Source organism: Varroa jacobsoni, unplaced genomic scaffold, assembly GCF_002532875.2.
Source record: "Varroa jacobsoni isolate VJ856 unplaced genomic scaffold, vjacob_1.0 scaffold_369, whole genome shotgun sequence".
In the NCBI taxonomy this organism is placed as follows: Eukaryota; Metazoa; Arthropoda; class Arachnida; order Mesostigmata; family Varroidae; genus Varroa; species Varroa jacobsoni.
The window spans coordinates 41,633-62,611 of NW_019213271.1; the positions used below are offsets into that span (position 1 = coordinate 41,633).

At 39.8% G+C, this 20,979-nt stretch overlaps 1 protein-coding gene across 1 annotated transcript in view; it reads right to left on the bottom strand.

Moving 5' to 3' along the window:
- Positions 1-20,979, bottom strand: part of LOC111259807 (Na(+)/H(+) exchanger protein 7) — a gene marked incomplete at its 3' end in the record, with an annotated part of 61,971 nt that extends 40,992 nt beyond the window's left edge. The window contains 1 exon segment of the mRNA XM_022832048.1: positions 19,696-20,979.

Sequence of the window (20,979 nt, forward strand, 5' to 3'; positions counted from 1 at the left end):
TATATATATGTAATATACTTATATAAGTAAACGTGGCACGCCTTACAATACAAAGGGCAGGCCTTTGACGTATTAGCTTTGTAATTGTTCCTGACACAGGTAATCTATATTTAGTTTCCACCTTCGTTTCATGACCAACAATCGAAAAGCGATGTAGGAGGGTTCCATTCAGTCGCGCTAAAACACCGACCCTCATCAATTCAGTGCTATGTTCGAAGACCGTCGGTTCTCAGTCGAAACTACCCTGCAGTTCTAGCATTCAAATAGAAATCCGCCCTCACTGGCTATCTTTTTCATACATTCATAGAGTATCTAGACGAAAACTACAATTCATGGTGTTATCTAGCCAAGACGATTATGCTGGCCACGTTCATTCGGTCTCGACAGCTTTGAGTCGGTGCCGGATATGCCTTCTATGGACGGCTACTCAATCGATGAAGCCACCTCTCTGGCCGAGCCCTTTTTCGCAAAAACTGTCGTACGATGTCCTTGCTTAAAATCCGTTCCTCGACATCAACGTCTGAGTGAGTCTTTCAGCGACGTAAAGCAAGATGAATTACCGCCCTGTCCCGCTATCTACTACCCTACCCACAAGAGAATGCTGTTATTATTTTCTACGTAATTCTAGCTCCCTGCCAATTTGTTTCATCACACTCCTTTCGTATTGTATGTTCATACGTAAACAAACGGAACTACGATACCTGACTACCCGTTTATTATGGTATTTTACTGCGGACTCGCTTATGTGGCCCAACGGATGCACATATTCATAGACGCTCTTCATGCGCCAAACATAAGCAACTATCTCTAGTGCCTCTATTGTAATAAGAGCCATTATGAATATACAGAAACTGCAGTGTGCCCTTGTCATGGCCTTTGCAACTTCTTGTTAGTCGAGGGCAATTAAATGATTCCGTCCGGGTGATGAGTGTGTAGTAGGCTGTAAGTAGATGTTAGAATCAGATATCCATGTGTGTATCTTAGGCGGGATGATTCTCGTTATGACAGGAAATACATTTTTTTTTTAAGCTTTTATTGCTGACATCTTGCGTCTCGTCAGGAAACACCGTTTCACAGTGGATTCTGGGTAATCGGTCGACTGTTGGACGCCCGCAAAGCATCTACTCAGCTTTTTGAGTTCCATCTCTACGGAAAGTACTAAAGAATTGTAGCCTCGTACTTTTGGAATCAAGTTCATAGTAGACGTGTACTTACTGAATTTCAGTCTTAAGATGTCCAGCTATTCTACTCGACTAATTCAGTATTTTCCTAGACGTTAAATACTGGAGAGCAACTTAAATATATTGTCTTAATTTCTTCAAAGAAACAACGAATTTTTTCATAAAAACGGCACAGCCTATATAAAACTATTCTTCCTTGAGGCGTTAATCTCTATTTACATCTGAGTGTCGCTATGCTTCAAATACCTTAATGTGATTAGATTTTTCTTGCTAGGCAAGTGTTGATGACTCGTTTATGGTGACAGCCACATCATTAATTCAAAGCTTGGTCCAGCGTTCATCATCGTTGGCTTCCAGATGGGATCACCGGTAGAAATATAATAGTAAGTATGCATTAGCTCAAACAAAATGTGTCAAAAGCTTGGTGATTTTAGGATTTGGCCACTGTTTGCGGCCTATTTTTAACAGAAGCCCGTTACAGCGTAAAGCCAAGCTTACGTAAAGCTAAGCATTAACCCGACGAATAATAGCGGACCCACGATAAGCAAATTAGATACGAGGGTCACTGAGCCTCAATGCAGCTGGACGCCTTTACTAGTTAGTTAACGATTGAAGACTGAACTTTATTTACAGGATTGTTTTCGGCAGATAAATTAGTATATCGAAGCACTCTTTTCATCTGGGTGATTCGTGCATACCACGTTAGCTAAGGCAATCGTGCAAGTTAACACGATTAATCTATAGCTAGTATAATAAAAACAGAAGTTTTAAACGGAATTATGTTTTTGAAAGCTGGTGTTTCGGCCTCTATTTTTCGCTTCCTTTTAGGATACATCCGTTACTGCCAGAAACCTAACAATCAAAAGCTCACGAACTATGCTTGTACTGCTCGGTCTTCGGAACAATGCGTGAACTGCGCTCGTCATCTGCCGTAGTATGATAACATCAGTTTTTGCTGAACGAGATCGTGGGGTGTGCAGGAATGGCCACGTAGTCGCAAACCGCTTTTTAATCTACCGAGGTGTGATATACGTGGTGATCTTTTCTTGACCACGTCGGGTCCCTCACGTGGATTGTTCCTGTTAGGTATTTTCCGCTCGTTTCGCTGTCGTTGAATTAATCTAGCGTTGTTCAGACGACTATGCTAGCGGTTGTGCCTTTGAAACCGCTTCGTTTCACCACTCTAGCTTGCTGCTTCGTCTAGCTTTTCGCCGGACCACGGAAATGTTTAAATTTCGCGCCTACACCGGATATTAGTATAACCCAATCTAGGCCGGCTATTTTTCCACCCAGAGCCTTTACTACCGGGCGAGCTACTACTTATGTCTTGCGCAGTCATAATCAAATCAGTGTTATGTGGCTACCAGCTTCAATGAATGGGCAATATTATTAGACGATAGCAGCATATCGGACATACTGTGATAGCTGTGGCAGCAAAGCATCACTCTGTCGTCGTACAGGCTGTTGATGGTATCGACAGTAACCTAATTCGAGCGTCTGGCAAATCAGTTGGGCGATTGCTAGGTCTAATTCCTGCAGGTGTTTGTTGTCGTGTGTATACCTAACGAACGCACATAAGGCGTGCAGGTGTAAGTCGAAAATCTAACTAGCCGCATACCTTACCACGGCATTGAATTTCATGTGGTTGTATATGCAAGTCTACCGAACAAGCAGTGGGAGACTAGGGCAGGTAATAATCACATAATCAGTCGCACTTGCCTATTGAACAATACACGTATTTATATCTACATAGGCTACGTAACTTCACTGTGAAGTTACGCATTTAGTTTTTTCTACACTTTGTTTCTAGGAGTGTGCCTAATTTAGCGAGCTTCTTTCTATGTGTACTAAATTTTTATGAGTGTTACGTCCAGCATCGTCGTTAGGGGGTTCCGCCAGATGGCCGACTCCCAGCATAAAACGAATTGTATCTATGCGTTTAGAGTACTAGGTTTTTAGGAATAGCAAGCGGATACATTACGAACTAAGCTATCACAAATAGAATCAAATCAACAAATATCACTAGAAGTGGTATTTCTGACGGTCGTGTCCATTTAACATAACCACAAATCTCCAGCTTCAATTCAGAATCTAAACCACTTTCTAGTGATTTCTAGAATATTCTCTTTGATCCGTAAATAACATTTTAACAGTAGTTACACGTCAAGCGATACTTGTAGGTATACGTTTAACGCTAAACTCGTATCGCAAAAATACGCTACATGCAAAAGATCTCAATAGGATCGAATGCTGGGCTAATAGCGGGTCCTAAAAATACAAGGGCTCCAAACCCCCAAAATGTCGAATGCCCATTCCTGAAAAGACTAACAATTGGAATTTCTCTGGACATTCAAATCGATAATTGACACCGTCTTATTAAAATGGCCATTAATTAATGTATTGAAAATTATTTAGGTGGATCAAAGCTGGCTTTCCGAGCTATTTTTATGAGCTTCTAAACTCCTTAAATCTGTTAAGGATCTTTTGACTTTTGTGCTAAATTTTCGTGCAGCGTGAAAATGTCAAATTATAGCTCGGGTTCCCTCAAACTGACGGAAAAAACGCTTGGTTTTAACGATGGTGAGTTTGTTGTTATATTCCAGAATGGCAGATGCCCGCGGGGCCCTTACGGCAAAGAGTCCGCTCTGTTCTAATTTAGGTACCACACCCTCTAATAAAAATAAATTGGAGGTAATAGGCCTTGTATTTAGGTTTGCTGTTTTTTATTTGCAGCAAGTAGGAAGTGGAGGTAGACGTAAGTGTTCCCAGTAGTAGATCTGTGATTGATGGATGAGTGACACTAATTAATCTTGTAGTAGTTTCTAAATTAATGATCTTGTTTCTTACCGTATATAGTGTATAGAGTAACCGAAGTCTGTATCAAACATCTAAAATCACCGTCCTGAACTCCAATCGAAGCGACTGAATCCTAAAAAAATAGCAAATAACATTTTTCAGATATCATTTATTGAGCTAAGAAAATTGCCCGTGGTTTGAGTATCGAAATAATAGTTTGTTTACCTGAACTTGTAATCATAGTATCCTTCAAACGAACCGAAAAACCTTTATGCATTTTGCACAGACTTGGGCATTCGATAAGAAGCAAACATTAAATAAAAATGTTATACATGATCTTTGTTGCCTTTAAGAGCCTTATATGTTCATCTCTCTCAAAAGCACGCTAAATATTATAGCAAAGTACGTTCTGAGTAATTCTGAGGTATCGTCAAAAAGTCAGTCACGCGGCTGAAATATATTTAAATTTTTTTGATGAATTATGAATTGCCGTTGTTATTATTATATTACTGTTGGTAGGCCTTCCAATCTTTTTCCAATTTTTTTCTTTTTTTACAAGTCATCATCATCATAGTTACCCTAAACAGCTCCAAACAACCTGGGACGCGTGATTGAGCTCTACAACTTAAAACTTACGTACCCTATGGAAGTAAAATATATCATGGTTAAAATCATAGGTTTCAGAATGAAGAAATGCCAAGAGCTTTTAAGTCAAGCATATGCAGATGTCCTTATCAATTACCTTCCTATAAATATGGTTGAGACACTATGACAGTATGTGGATAGAAGATAACAGAAACAGATTTTCTCGAGACCTCTAGCCTGGGAATATTGCCATTTTCTTAATCTTCCTTCAATAATCATTCGTGTTTCGTTTCTTAAATGGTTATGGTATGCTGTCCGCTTGTCACTATCAGGATGCTAAAGCTTGCCTTGCATGCGAGATCAGTCACACGGAGGCTTATGGGTAGCCGTAACAACAGTAATTCATTGCATTTCATGACATAGCAAATAGTCCGGATAACAGACGAGTGCCTGCCAGAGAAAAGCGATATTAAAACCAGAGTTACAGCATTGTCCTTTCAGATCCCGTCTTCGCTAAAGTAATTGTGCCGGCGTACCGAATAATTATTTGAAAATAATCGATAGAAGAGCTGAGTTGATGCTAGCAAATAAAATATACTCAAAGGAACATCGAAAAAGATCAAATCTAGCCTGGTGAAATGATTTACAGAGCCGACCCGATGGTATTACGTTAGTGGAAGGTCAACAAAAGACGGGAAAAAGTTATCGTTTTTTTTTTTCTTTATAAGAAAAAGTGAGCCACAAACAAAAATTGTTACTAGGCTCTGGTAGGATTTGGGTACAATTCTATGAAAATAAACGGCATTGTTCAACTGGATAACCCAAATACATATTTCGACCCAGAAAGGGTAACGACAATCCGAACAGGCCCATGCCATGACTCAAGGCCTAAAATGATCATATGACATAGTTCGATGGAAGCTTCTAGCGTATTTCTGATACTTCACGAATTTCCGTCGCTCGCGTAAGTTGAAGTGAAAATATATTGTATTGATACAAATAATCCAAATCGAATAGGCATGCGTTAAAATGCTTCGATGAGATTAACTGATTTCTATTAAAATTAAATGGAATCTAGTAATACGCAGATCGTAATTATTTTGCCGGCACATAGATCTTCCTGCACGAGAGGATATCCTGACTGAGAGAGAGGGAAATAATAAGTGTTTACAATATTATAGTTCTATATTTGTACGGACCAAAGAACAGAAGAACGAATGTCAAGCAGACAACTCCGGTACTCCGCTTGATAAATACTGGGTAAGGTTTTTGCCTGTTGGACAACCTTAAACGACTGCTTGCTCTAAGCGTCTCTACCATTCATGGAAAACTTGTTTAGGTAGGTATTAAAAGGTGATTGGAAGAGCATAGGGCATATATATGTAGAGCATTAATATAAGAACAAAACCTAATGCCCTGAAAATTAAAGTGATGATAATGTGCTTCAAATCAACTTTGGATAGGTTAATTTAAGTGGAAATGTTGTAATTTGCTTCTATTACTCTTCTATAATACTCTAAAGAGCAAACAACGAAATGCGAATTAGGTATATTCGTATTCAACGGTCAAATAGGAAACTGCCACTGGATCGAAGTTTCAACGCCGCCGAAAGCAGTATTCCCAATAGGCGCGCCGAAGTCTGTCTAGCAGACAGCTCGTATTGACCATAACCCGTCTGGTCTCTAGCAAGCGGTAAAAAAACCTGTCCCATTGCTTTTAATTCGACGGTACTTAGCTAGTAGCTTGTATATTGTCCATCCGCAACTAATGAAAAGAGATTACTCAAAATTATGGCGTGAGGAACATTTCTTCACTGGTGATAAAAATGTTTTATAGATAATGTGGGCCAATTGAAGCTTAAGTCTATTATATAAAATGACTGATTAGAATTGTTGTTCTAATCAGTATAATAGTACTATTAATGATCAACTGAGTAAGAGATTGGAAAAGGTCTAAAAACAGTTATGATTTCTTTAATTATAAACACGCATAGAAGTTATAATGAATTATGTTTAAGAGCTATTGTATATTTAGTGAAATAAGTGGAAGACACAGCCCTAGAGAAATAAGGTTGCAAATCTAACTTTTCTGCTACCTGAGACCTGCCTGCTATTTTTTTTAGTTTCTTGTTTGGTTCCGCTGCTAAACGTCGATCAGACAGCTACAAAAATCATCAGCATGAAACGAAGCGTGTCAACGCTCGGATTCGAACTCAGACCACGATCTGCAAGATTTTCTTTTGGCCGATTTGTGTTTAGGATGATAACTACATTACTAAGGCGGAAGGGTTTCATAAAGAATCTCATACTGGCACACTTCGCGGTATACATGCCAATGGTGTGCAAGGTCTGGTACCCCAAACCAATAAAAGAGGCTACGCAGGCTGTGGGGGAGTACAGCTTTCAGGCCATTAGGTCAGACAGAGTTTCGTCTAAACACCCTCGCTTACGTAAACAGTAATCTAAGTTCTTTTTTCAGGTAAGTGTCTGCAGATGTCATCAAGTGAGCCTACACTTGTCAGAAAAGTATTGAGTGCTCAGTGAAACACTCCTTTTATAGATGATAATAAATCCTGTTAAGAACGACGATGCTGCATTTGAGCTGCTGCTCCCTCACTAAAGAAAGTATCAAGCTTTGTTAACCAAGGTAGTGATACTGGTAAAAAAAACACAGCCTCTGCATCGCTAACAATAAATTAGCATATATTTTAAAATTAGCGCAGTATATTCAAACATATTTATGCCTATAAAACACTGTCTACGATATCGTAGTGTACTGCACATATTAATGTGCAACGGCGCTTCAGAGTATATTTAGCCCATGATCATTATAGGCGTGCCATATTCAAGACTCCCATCTAGCTGAGTGTACATGCTTCGCTTGGCGTAAGGCACAACAGAAACTAAGAGAGATATAATATTGGACATCCTGGGGTACATCCCTTACAGTCAACCAGGATCAGCGATATTTGGGTCAGATACCCATAGTCCAGCGATATTCGAAGCTCGAAAACCAGCAATAAAAATATTAGCCTCGATAACTATCTATCTAAACCTTCTCGAATCAAAGTGCGACGCGTCTTCACTGCACGCTTATCAACTTGGTTGGTTCAAAAGGAACTTTCGATTGCTCTATCCAGTAAAAGACAAAGGAGAGTACGGATTGTTTCCAATATACTGAATGTTGTGACCGCAAACGGTAACCGTGCTAGACTCTAGAAAGGGAACAATGCGAACCAACTATAATATACTTTGCTTGCTTACAGTTTCTGCGTTGCCATTCTTGGATTTTCAAAGGTCTAACTAAGGTTCAATTCTCTGTTATAGTGAACGAACGGAGAAGCAGCTTCAATATAGCCGTAGGGCTTGCCAACGATGCGTCTACCTTTCCGCTTTTAGACCCACACTCAGCAGGATCCATTTTTGGATTAAGGTGACAGCTTAGCGTTTATCATAGATACATAGCTATTGCTAGAGACCCGAATAGGAGTAACCCTTTCACACAGCCATTTCTCATGATCAGGCTTTTGCATAAATACGTACATATACGTACGTATCTATATGTGGGAGGCACACAACGTTTCTAGACGTTATGTGCCTCGTCTGCCGATAAAGATTCATATTCATCTCTTGAGAGTCCCGCCATCATAACTTCTGCATCTAGTACTTTATGTGAAGAGCTCCTATGCAGAAGAGTCCAGTTCGGTTAAGCTAAAGCTGAAAAATCGACTTTTTATATGTGAAAAATAATTTATACAGTTAATTAGTTCACACTGCTATAGCTGCTAGCGGAATGTAGTAAGTTTTGCCTTCGTAGCTTCCGTGGGTGTGTCGTACATTGTTGAACTTATGCTGCTTTGCGGGGAAGTTTTTTATTAACTGTCCGTAGAAGAATAAATACAAATAAATATCGATGTGTCCTGTACAAAGGCACTCTCCCTTCTTCTGCAATTAGCATCTTTCATCCAGTGCCTGACGCGCCAGAATTAGTACCTCGAATGGTACCTATGTGGACAAAATACTAAGATCGTAACAAGCGAACTTTACGTTTGCAGCTGTCGGCCATTCCCTTGGTGATGATTGTGTTATTTTTACAATACCTCCTAACAGATGCTCGATTATCAGAATAATACAAGAAGCTCGCATAGGAAGTGATTTTCTTGAACATATACTATAACTATCGTCTCTTCTTGTAACAACTGCTGCCTTCTAGAGGTCTGACGCTATGGAAACGATCCCACGACGCCCCTTTAGGCAACGCTTTCGAAAAGTAACCACTAAATCCTATGTGAAGTAGAGACATAACGAAACTGAACTTGAAGCAAGTGACAACTCTGTCAGCAGTTGAATTTCTGGGTGGCCTCGGTGCGGCCCTTTCGCGTGCACCTCACTGAAATACGATTTGTCGACATCGATGGGATTCCCTCTAGGACCTACGTTCCACTTGAGTGCCCTGCATTCAAGCGTTATTTATCGACACTTGATAACTTTATCCACATCTTAGATAAGATCTATTCAGCGCGTTTTCTTGACAAGACTCAATCGATCGTGTGTAGAATTTATTGTAAATAAATGTACATGGCACTTGTTATAAGCACTTAAGTAGATGCTTTTCATGTCGAGTCACATAATGAGATCCTACAGCAACGCAACGAGACATCTTCCGAACAAACAATCTCAAGGTATTGAGGAAGCTTTTTTTCAGATAATTAGCTGTTTGTGAGGAGCATGAATGCTACGGTGTCCCATAAACACTTTAGCTTCTAATATTCCGTCGATAAATTAACAAGGTCCCCTGAACGTATTTAGCTTATATGGGCTATAAGGTGAAATCCGTTCTGAAACAAACGGGTCGAACGTTATGCACTACGCGTCGGCCGAAAATGGCTAGTGTGAAATTAGGAAATTAAGAAATTTTCGAGAACTGAAAACTTTGGCATCTTATTACGTACGATTAATGTTATTTCTCTTCATTATCAGCCTATTAGAATGGTTAGTATATGCCCATTTCGTTACAATACAGTATCTTATTATGCTTAGTTCGACGTAATCCTACGCGGCTCGACATACTTTGGCCAGGATTATTATTAGTATTATCCACGCAAGGCAAATCGATATCACTGCGCGTGACTCTGGCTGCACGTGGAGAAGGGGCTTCAGGAGCACGAAACAACTGAAATACCACCAACAGCTATTTTTTTGTTTATGTTTTTACAAAAATATTACAAAAGTTAACCCATACTGGGTGTTGTTAGTTACGATGAAGTGGCACCGGCATAGGCTTACTATATGATTCTACCTGTATGTCTGGCCTGCTGATACAATAGCAAGGTATGGTTTGCCTCTGCCATACTGATCAAGTTGTCACGCAGGCATCAATTTTAGACAAAGTAGGGCACATTTTCTGAGCTTCAGAACGAGCCTTCAGGCGGAATATTGAAACAGGAGTTTCGTACATCACAAGAAAGAAAACACCAACAACATAATGAAAATGAACAGCTGGTAAGCTCACCAGCTTTGTGTAATCGAACTCAAAATGTCTAAAAAACAAAACATGGCAAAGCGAGTTTACTCTTCCACCTCTTTTATGATAATATGATTGAGATATTGAACATTAATATAGGTCATTAAATCGTTAGATTGAGCTCTTTGTCACCTTTAAGTCTTCGAGAGATCAACATGTTGTAATGCGTAAGGTCCTAGATAATTGGCTGGACCGTTTGAAAGCTGAGAAATCTGTCGAACATTAAAAAGCTATTGTCAAACCCGCAATTCAATACCGCTCTAAGGTCTGAAACAGTGTTCGATTTTTCATTGAAGAACTGGGTCGACAAAGGAGTTAGGCATAAAGGGTGCTCGCACACAAGTTGATTAAACTGCATTTCATCGTCCAAAAAGGGTGGCGTACATAAGCCTCTTAACGCCGATCAATTGCAGATGTGCTGTTCGGTAATGCTTGTTGTCCTATGCACAGTTATGCTAAACACAGATAGCGTTAGGATGTGGTGGTTAATACGTAATAGCAGCGTTACCAGTACCCCTTTGAAATGCTACAGTTACAGTTAGATATTAGCATTGCGTGATGTGAGCTAATTAAAGTTGCTAATAGGAGTTGAATCCGTGTACAGTCAATTTGTATCGATTCTCTGTTAGTTTCAGTGCTTGCCTGTATTTATCAAGCAGTCTTTACAGCTCCATATATGTTGACTTCATAAAATTGCTAAAAAAAGGGAAACATTCAGTTCACCTTCACGTTTGCGGTGTCGGCCGTTTTAAATCGTACATTCACAATGGAAAACATTAGACAGGCGACAATGCAGATGATTATGGAGCGCCATGGTCGACCTAAGGGGCAGCTCATTGGCCCCTAGGCAACACTTAAATGCATTTGATAATAATAATAATGATATTTTAGCAGTTTTAGCAGCACCTACTAATTGAACCTCTTGGGATATCCAAGTGCTATACATGATTTTAGATTGATCGTATTGGTAAATAGTTATTTTTGGACTACTTCGAATGAAAGAAATTGGCTTAATATCACAAATAAATCGTAGCATGGTTTATGCGGGACGGAGTCCGCTTCCCGAATGATAGTCGCACGGAGAGCGATATCTTGTCAGTTATCAACTACTGGAAATGTATGAACTGCTGTTTGTTAAGAAAACCTTTCAAAACGAGTAATACACTTTAAATAAGCTCTTAAAGGACCGTTTAACGGTTATAACATTCCGTAGATTAAAGCAGCTAAGCTGAAACGAATACGTGCGCTTCTAGATAGGTATCCAGCAAATGTTGCTTCGGGTAACGAAACACTAGATTCAATATTTCCATTTAACTTTCCTATTCGATCCATTGCGCGGACGCGACTTCAGATCGGCGATGATCTGTAAAATATGGTAGGTTTGACCCTGAAAGTCGATTATGCCTCTTTCTACTTAGCCTTAGGCCATACGAGCTCGCTCCATTAAATGGCGTAATGAAAAACTCGGCAGGTATTAAATTCGCGGCCACCTCGACCGTAGCTGTAGTTCAAAGCCATTTCCAACAATTTTTTAAGACGAAGGGGTGATACACGTTCCGGTGGCTCTGTGACTAGACCAACAGGATGGCTGGATATTAGTCAGTGCTTAGGTATATATATATATATATATATATATATATATATACGCATACATACGTACACGCATGTTTATTTCAAGGGGGTTGGTTTTTTTTTTTACGGAACATCGATCCCAGCGATCGTCGACACAATGTGCATGCCAGTTAGCCGAGACGATTTCCAAACCGTCTTCAGAGTCCGCTTTAAGGAACCCGCTCTGCAAGAGAGCCAGACCAATATCGAAATAATCTTTTAAGGCGCACGTAGCTAATATGAGCGTTAAGTCAGTGATCTAGCTTCTGTGATGTACCCTTTTGGACGTTTCATCACTATGTATTCGCGAACTGATTCGATTCACAAAGCCGTTGCTAGATGATGCTTGTTATATCTTCTTAATCTATTTGACCATTGAAGGAAGTAAAAATTATCTGTGACAACAAAGTAGATTCTGACAATCGTCTGACTGAGCGCAGATGCGAACGATAAAATGTTGACGTGTTGGCTATTCTGTGACGCCGACAAATACGACGTCTATTTCAATTGTTCATTAGAAAAATTCTGTTTTCAGTTCCGTATACGCTTACGAATGTTCAGAAGACACATACCCCTTTGGGCTTGTTATGAAGCCTTGCTACCACCGACGTCATTATGGCTGATGTTTTTAAAAATCAAAGTTCGTCGTCAACAAGCACGCCCATGGATAACAGCAGACCCCATTGTCGCAGCCACCGTGACTGCTTGCAATAATTATGATTGACACTCGTTATCAGCAACGATGACGCTGCGTCAACGAATTCGGAGAAGATGTGGGGAAATAAGCAAAAAATCGTCCTGCATCGCCCCTGGGCCGCCAGCGTTCTGGTCTGTTTTATGTAGCGAATCATGTGGCTGCCTGGTTCCATCCTGCTTAACTGATACGCACACGCTGCTTTAGAAAAACAACACGAAATTGTTTGAAAAAAAAATGCCAAACATTGGCGGTTTCTAAATGCACTGACGTAGCCGTAATAATTAAGCTCATTGAACGAATTAAGCTCAATTGTTACTGAGTAGCAATTAATAGGTTAGTAAGTCAATAAACTCGCTGTTCCGGCACACGTGTCCGTGGAGTAGCAACTTTCGACCGGAAGGTTTTCGAAGTTATGCTTAGTCTCGATATCCATTTCGAGCATTATACATGGCTATATTTGGTTCCGTATTTGCTTTACGATTTGAAGCACTTCTATGACGTTCAGTTAAGCACAGGGATTTAAACACTGACACTCGAGATTACAAAAAGGACTGTGAAAATTGCTTACTTAATCATAAGCCCGCTACAATATCAATAATTGTGTTGGTGGTACATCATAAGTAAACACGCGCAGATTTCGTTACTGATCTTTGGTACGTTATTGGATAGAAACCCAATTGTAGCTCGACCTCGTTCAATTGTTTGACGAATTTCATGTTATCAAAACCTGTTTATATTGTTGAGTAGGATATCTGCGGAAAGGGCTATTAGTTCGCCAGCTTATCATGTTAAAACCTTGAAACTAAGATACTTTACTTACCCTTATCCCATTTGGTCAAATATATATATATATATATAACATATATATATATGTTAGTAAGTATAGGAATAGGCATTTCATGTCAAAAGGCGACAAAATAAACCTTACAGCTGCTCGATTCATTTAATCGTTGTTGCCCTTCCTAGGTTTTACATCATCGAGGCGATAAGTAATCTAACCTATTTATCTTGCAGTGTTAAGTGCTAACACACTTACAATTCTTCTTACGATCGAGCGGCCACTTATATCGTCTATAGCCTTTCTGCGCGGCTGTTCGCGTATACAGCGCTCCATTTCAACTCAACTAGATCCTTATTCCGCTAATAGCCTATGTATGGATGGATGGATTGATGGCGCATTACTCAATCAGAACTATAAAGTTATTGTGCTCGTTAACCGAGGCGAGACAAGAGGAAAACGTTGGCTTTCGTTTTGTCATGAAACTTTGACAGCAACTGGACGTAAAGGAGTGGTCCGTTCAAAGTCCACGTGTTTCGATTTTAGGATCGAGACTGCCAAAATATCAATAGATATGGCCATATTTTTCGTTTTAAGAGTGGCTAACAGGGAAATCCATAATTTTTTGTTGCAGCGTTTGCAATAGCCCATAATAATACAAGAGTTATAGGATTTTCCGGCTGACTTTATAATCGAGTTCCTTAACGGAACTTTTCACTGAGGCGATGACATCAGTTAGAGACACGAACTGGGTCTGCCGAGATTTGACGTTCCCACAGCTTCCTCTATAAAGATGTGGTCGGCAATCGAAGTTATCGATTTAATATAATATCCGTGGGAGCCCATAGGATCCAACGGTGAAATTACGTGTACAGCGACAAGCGCGTCTCTTTAGGGATTACGACATAGTAGAGAATGCTGTAGTTAGCGCATTGGGGACATATGAAGTTACCAAGTTGATAATGACATTGGGTTACTACTTCATTGTTATGCTATGTATTAGTGTTATATTTCTACCCGGCACCACTTACACAAACTATGACAAATTTTTGCATAAGGAGGAAATATTGAAGAACGACTATTTTTCATCTTGAAACTCGCCTTGTCGTCTTGCCGCAATTATCTCTCTGCCCTATTATTCGTTCTGTTTTGTATATCAGCGTGTGTGAAAATCAAATTTAATCCAACCACTCATCGTAGTCATAAAAATCTATATTTAGTGGCTTTTCCCATTGCCCCCAGAGGTAAGTTATAACTTTACACTAAATGTATAGCGGCACTATGACGAATATAATCATCGCCTGAAAAAATATCCTAAAAATGTTGCCACACTGAAACGACTTTTTGAGTCACATGACTTTCGGACATGTTACCTTGTTTTTTTTTTTAGCTTTTGTTACCCCATTCAGTCTAACCTTCGATATCCATACATGAGTGTTTTGCCAAGCATGCTTCGTTCTCGAAGTCTTTTTCTGTGAGACTTTTAGACCTATACACAGTCACATTATACACTATGTTGATCACTGCAGGCACCGACCAGCCGTACATGTAGATATCGGTCATTTCTAATATTTTTCAGGGCGATTTCTAAGCAGAGCCTTGGTATAAAGCTGTACGAGGATTTAATTGGCGCGGTATTTGTAAAAGACTAGAAATCTGTATAAGCTTTTGAACGTTAGCCCTTCCGTGTCGTATATTGGTTGGGAATTATAGGTCTTCCTTATCCTACCTAGGTTCCAATACTGCAATAAAAACAAATTCTGAGACATGGCATTTGTTTTACAACTAAGTGCATCAGTTTCCTTCCTCTCTAAATTTAAAATTCGTTTAAATCTGAAACTATTTTTAGATGCTTTCATCATTGATTCTGCTGAGTATAAACTTTAACCGCTCTATGCACAGGTGCTTAGAGAGTCAATGGTGTCTAAGCCAAAATAATCTTTGTCATCATATTGCCCCACACACAATTCTCTTGATGAGAATCATTCTGACTTGATACATGTGCGCGGTTGTTTGTGAGAACGTATAAATTTTGAAAAAAGATTTACAGAGGAAAAGGTGTCGCCGCTTCGTACCAATCTTGTCCCTCAAATGGAAGATCTGACTAGGCAGAGCACTATGAATGAAATATTTTGAAATCAAATATACTGTGTAACTTGTTATTAAGTCATTGTATCAAAGTGGTTAAGGCGAGACATACAAATAACCAGACCTAACGTTCTAGATTAGGGTACACCCCTTGCTACCTTGTTTCTATGAAGCCTAATTAATCCGTAAGACGCCAGGAATTGTCGGTTCGAGTTCCCGATACACGAGATATTAGTTTGGAACTTACTACGTTGCAAGCAGACACGATTTATAAAATATCAAACCTGAGTCCATGTAGTTGAATCCTAAACAAACATACAAGATCATAAAACTACTGTGATAGAATGTCATCTTACAAAGCTGGTTTTAAACGCTCAGATATTAATTACTGTTCAAGACCTTCGTCGACTTGAAAATCTCGGAAAGCAATTCTCTCGTCGCTCTCTTTGTTCCTCCCAGCTTTGTCAAAATCATTTCAACTCCAGAGAACAGTTGACAGTCGACGGATGTTGCTGACTAAAAATGGCACTCATCTGTTTTTGCTGGGTTGCCCGAGATCAATAGTCTATGTTGTTCCTAACCTCTATGAGGATTCCAAAGAATCCAATAAAAATTTTTAGCAAGTTAAGCCGAACATCTACAATAAAGATTGAACTGAAAGCGCTGGCTGATTAATAAACGGCGATTCAAAATGCAATTTGTAAAGATCGCGCAATTTCAATATAGAACTTAGAAGCTGTTTTAGGGAAGGCCCATTGTTGTCAGTCAGGCCGTCCAGATGAACCCTAATGGTTATTGTTGTCTAAACTCATTACGGCTTTGGCACCTTTTCAACTTTTATACTTCTTGGGACCCTTGGGTTTTTGCCGTTTTTGGCCTGCTATATACCAAAGATTTAGATCGGCGACATTTTGTGTATATAGCACGTCTAAGCAAGACCTTGTTGGATCAACACGTACAACCCACTATCTTTTGATCCACAGTTACTATTAAAAAAACTATTTATAAAGTTAGCGAAAAAAAATTACCTGCTAGCAATTGAAATCCTTAATCGAGGTTATGATCGAAGATAATGAAAATTATGTTAAGTAAACATATCTGCCAGAAGTGTCCTAGTCAATGCAAGCATGCAAAAAATGTCACTTACACAGGTGTTTCATTTAAAGGCACCTTACAGGAGAAAAGCATCAGCGCTGTCTGAATTTAAGGGAATATCCCGCGTGAAAGCTAACGCATCAGTTGATTGAACTTTCTATCAATTGGGGGCCGATCTGAGGTTGTGACAAGTCCTGTTGCTTGCCGCAGTCAGCCCCAATTTCATGTTCTTCCGCTTTGGGTTTTTTTTCATAGTTTTTTTCAATCTCGAGCCGTGGTGCTCCTATGGCGCAAGATTGAAAACTTTTTTGCAGAACTAAGCAAAACACACCCAAAGAACACAACAAAAATGAAGTAAACAAAGAGAGATTCTGATAGTATTTAATTTGATATTTTTTTTACACTTCGTACTTTGCGATAGAATTACCTTTAGCTCGCCGCCGCTCAGAGCTACATATTTAGCTTGACTTCTATTAGGCATGGTCCTGCTAGAATGGGTTAGGCTATCGGAAGTGGATCAGGTGAATAATTTCGTTCCTTCCATACGCTCCGTCCTCCACCTTTACATTTGTCGGCCACCATAGTAACCCGCCTTTAAGAATTATCGATTTACATCTATATTGAAATCATCATCAATACTTCCTCGCAGGAGGATTGGATAAGCAGATAAGATGTAAGCTAAATTTCATATGTTTCACATGTTTTAGCGGGTACAGAACCTTAAAAAAATCTTGAAACAGATATAAAAGGGCAAAAATGAGCACCAGCAAAGTGCTGTTGACTGCTTATTTTGTTTCAGTTGTAGTTGATGTGCCTTTCGGCTTGGACAGGGCAAATATAATCTTCTCGCATAAAGAGCAAAGGTTTAACGCCTCTGTGTGATAGATACCTTAGCTAAATGGATGCTTGGAAATGTGCGTTCCAGAGAACCTAATTTACAGTTCGAACATGGCATATTCATTTTATGATATTTGATAATTTGGTCCTTTCAAAATTTCCCCATTAGACAGAGAGATCCGATAGTAAAGACGAGTATGTACGTTTCCCGTTAACTTGGTTGAAGTACGTTCGCACGTAAGCAGCGGCCCAGCGAAATTAGGAACAACGTAATGACGATTCGCTTGAATTTTACGGTTGTTGGCACGTCTGTGCTAGTCTTGGGATGTCTCCTGAGATAATCACGGAGTATTGTAGTATTCAAGAGAAATATTTTAGCTAGCTCGTGGAACTCAAAGGCCGTATCCTATCAAAGAGTTTTGCATTTTACTGGCTACATCTCGAAAAAATTGGTCTAAGAAATATCTGTTTCTACTCTAGCTGTTGTAGGCGCAGTGCGCAACTGCTGGAAGATGGTTTATTTTCAAGCGCTTAAATCCTGCCTTCATCAAAAGGTACCACAGGCAATTCATTACCATGACCATGTCTTTTGTTGCGCATGAATATTTCCACAAGTCTGACAGGCATGGCAAAATCTGTTTCAAAAGGGTACATAATGCGCTACCCACAGCGTAAAGTATGAGTTTTAAATAGCGACACCCATGTGTAGCGAGCATTCTGGATACAAACTTCAGGACTTCCCGATGATAGAAATAATTAATAAATAACTCAAAAAAGTGAAATTTTTTTTATCATATTCACTGCTCAAAAGTCGTTCCGTTCACCGACCTGCCAACTGACCTCAAACGTATGAGATCTCGAATATAGCTTAGGGTTATTTCAAACGCATTGAATTTTTATTTCATGCAAATACGTTTAACAATCGTGAACATTGATGCATTCTGTGGTCGTCGAATATTCAAATAAATGTTCATAAAATACTTAGGCTCTACTCAAGACTATATAAATTTCAAAATCTTCACCGGTTGCCCCTGAGTGGAATTTATTTTATAGCCACAACGCCTATCTAACGATCATGGACTAATGAACTATCTCTCTAGTCTCCTGCTTCTATAAATGCAATAATAGGCAACTGATTTAAGAGATTGCAACTTTCGTGGTTCTGCTGCAAAGGGCGACGGACGTTTACTATCGGCCGATTTAACGATCCCTCATTAAAGCCACTATGATTTTAGCCCCTATTTATCTCTCTCATTCGTTTAACTAACCGAGCTCTTGCACGATGCCTTGAGAAAGGCCGTAGCTGAGAGTCGCTGCTTCATGTTTTGCCAGCGGTCCGTACTATACGGCTTTCTTAAATAGAAAAAGATATTTACTTAAACTGGTAATAAAGTATGCTCTAACCGTATTTTATTATCGAACATCAATACATTTCGGACTAGAAACTGGTCGGTATCGGGCGCTGCAACATGACGATTGTGTTCAAAAGGCCGATGCTTAGTATCTCGATCTAAACTCAGATCGCTTAGATTTGTAAAACTCGGCGATTGTTCCTCATCCAGATAATCATTCGTTATTCACTCCCCGAAGCGACTTATTATGACGATCACCTGAGCTTTATGAATGTGGGCGCCAATGAAGCTTAACACAGAACAGTTTTCTTATGAACTAAACTTGAGGACTTATGGGACTCTTCTCACGGCATAAGCAACGCCGAAGACTAGTCATCACTTTTTATTTATTTATTTTTTTTTATAGCATCTTTGCACTTCAGGGGCCCGGTAAAAAGATTTTGATAGAGATTTCAGTTTACGTAATGGTCATAAATCTCAAGCATAAACATATAAAGGCCTGTCGGAGAACAGGTGACGCATTAACTCAAGGGCGAACTGATACGGTTTGAATTTACCACCTCTTAACACCCGCCACGTTACAAGTTAAGGACCAACTGAAACAAATGAGAAGCGAACGAAGATCCATATTCTGGTTGTGCATATGTGGTGATTTTTCATGGCTTTTTGTTTACGGGAAAGTATAAATGACAAAGCGCATCCAGTTAAATCAAAATTATGGAACCTCTTATTCTGCATGTTTACTATGTTAATAAGACCTGGCGACTAAGAATACCCGACTTATCTTCAAACGGTAAAAACTGTCCTGAAAAACGTAATATACACACAAACAAACAATTCATATATTACACACCGTATACACAGAACAATTAACTTATATTAACAGCAACGAAATAAATGCGTTGATTAACGTCGTTTGGCACCGAAAAATAATGCCCTAGTGCCGATAGTCGAAATAGTTTACAACCGAGGAGATATGCTTTTAGATTTTTACTTTTTAGAAACACTGCAATCTAAAGGCTCTGCACAATTCACTGTATATTTCTGTTTTTATACGTTGTGTCTCTTCTAGACGTCGCTCGTTGACCAGAACTGACCACATTGCGCCGCAATCACAATCTCTGAGCACTGTTAAGCAACGTTCCTACTTACCTGATCTATGTTGAATTTACATGGTGGCTATTGGCGAATTTCCATCAAGAATAGATGAACAATTGGTCATTAGCGGGTCAGTATCACACCGTCACAACTAAAACTATTAACCGTGATTTTTTTCGCCTATCTGGATCAGATGTCGGTACATTGATTGCTTCTTCAAATTTTGGTAATAGTTTGCGATCGATGCATTAATTTTTTTCCTTAAAGCTCCAGAAACTTTGCCTTTTACCCAATTGCACACATTTACACAAGACACAAACAGTCAAACACGGTATCCGTATCCTTGCACTGATTGTTTTGTTCATTTGATCTTAATAGGCTTTTCCTTACATTGATCTAAAACTACTTCTCGTATAGTTAGCTCATTCTGTGGAAGATGTCGGAAGCTGGTTGTTTCAGATGTGTACGAGTATTATCATTAAGCATCGGTCCGCACTGGATAACGTCGACGAACCTTCTAAACCTTCTTCGTTACCCAACGAAGACTCCGCTAACGTCGTTCGGTTCACACTTTCGATAAGCGTTGATGTGTGACGAAGGTGGACCCGCCTCCATACAACGTGAAAAGCTGGTCACACATGTCGTCAGCCGCTTGCGAAACTGGTGACAGCCATGGCGGGCTTCTTTATCGCTGATCTTGTTCTTATTTTGTGAGTGACAATGCTTGTTTGTATGTGGAACTTGCCCCGCATGGCACAGCAGCCCGACTCTACGATACTAAGTGAATGCACGGCCTGTCCCAGCGGCGCTGCGCGCGCTCTTATCGTCGAATCGCCGCGTTCTTATTAGAGCCGAAGCGGAGCAGCTTGGATCACTGGCGCTGCATAGAGCGTAGAGAACAGCGCCAGGCCACGTGAGGCTAAGGGAAAGGGTCGTGCGGTGTGGTAATGGAACCAGCTCCACAATGAAAGGGTAGGACCGCTAATGAAAGAGGAAGGATGATTCGACTGAGGGAACAAGATAATACAGCTTCGAATGAGTGAGGATACAGTGCGATGTGGCTTCGATGATATTCGGGCGAATTGAAGATAGATACGACACGAATAGGGGAAGAAGAACTTAGATATCTGAGATCACACACAGTGGAGCTTTTGTAGAGCAGACGAACGCAGGATAGGGCGTTGGTAAAATAGTGATTTGTCCATATTCTCAGTATACACCGTAAATAAGTTATTTGTAAATCATTCCCTAGAAAGTAAGGGGATAATGTCTTATCCTAGACATAACGTGTCTGATAAACGCGTGCAACACCAAGCATACTATGGTCCATCAAACGTG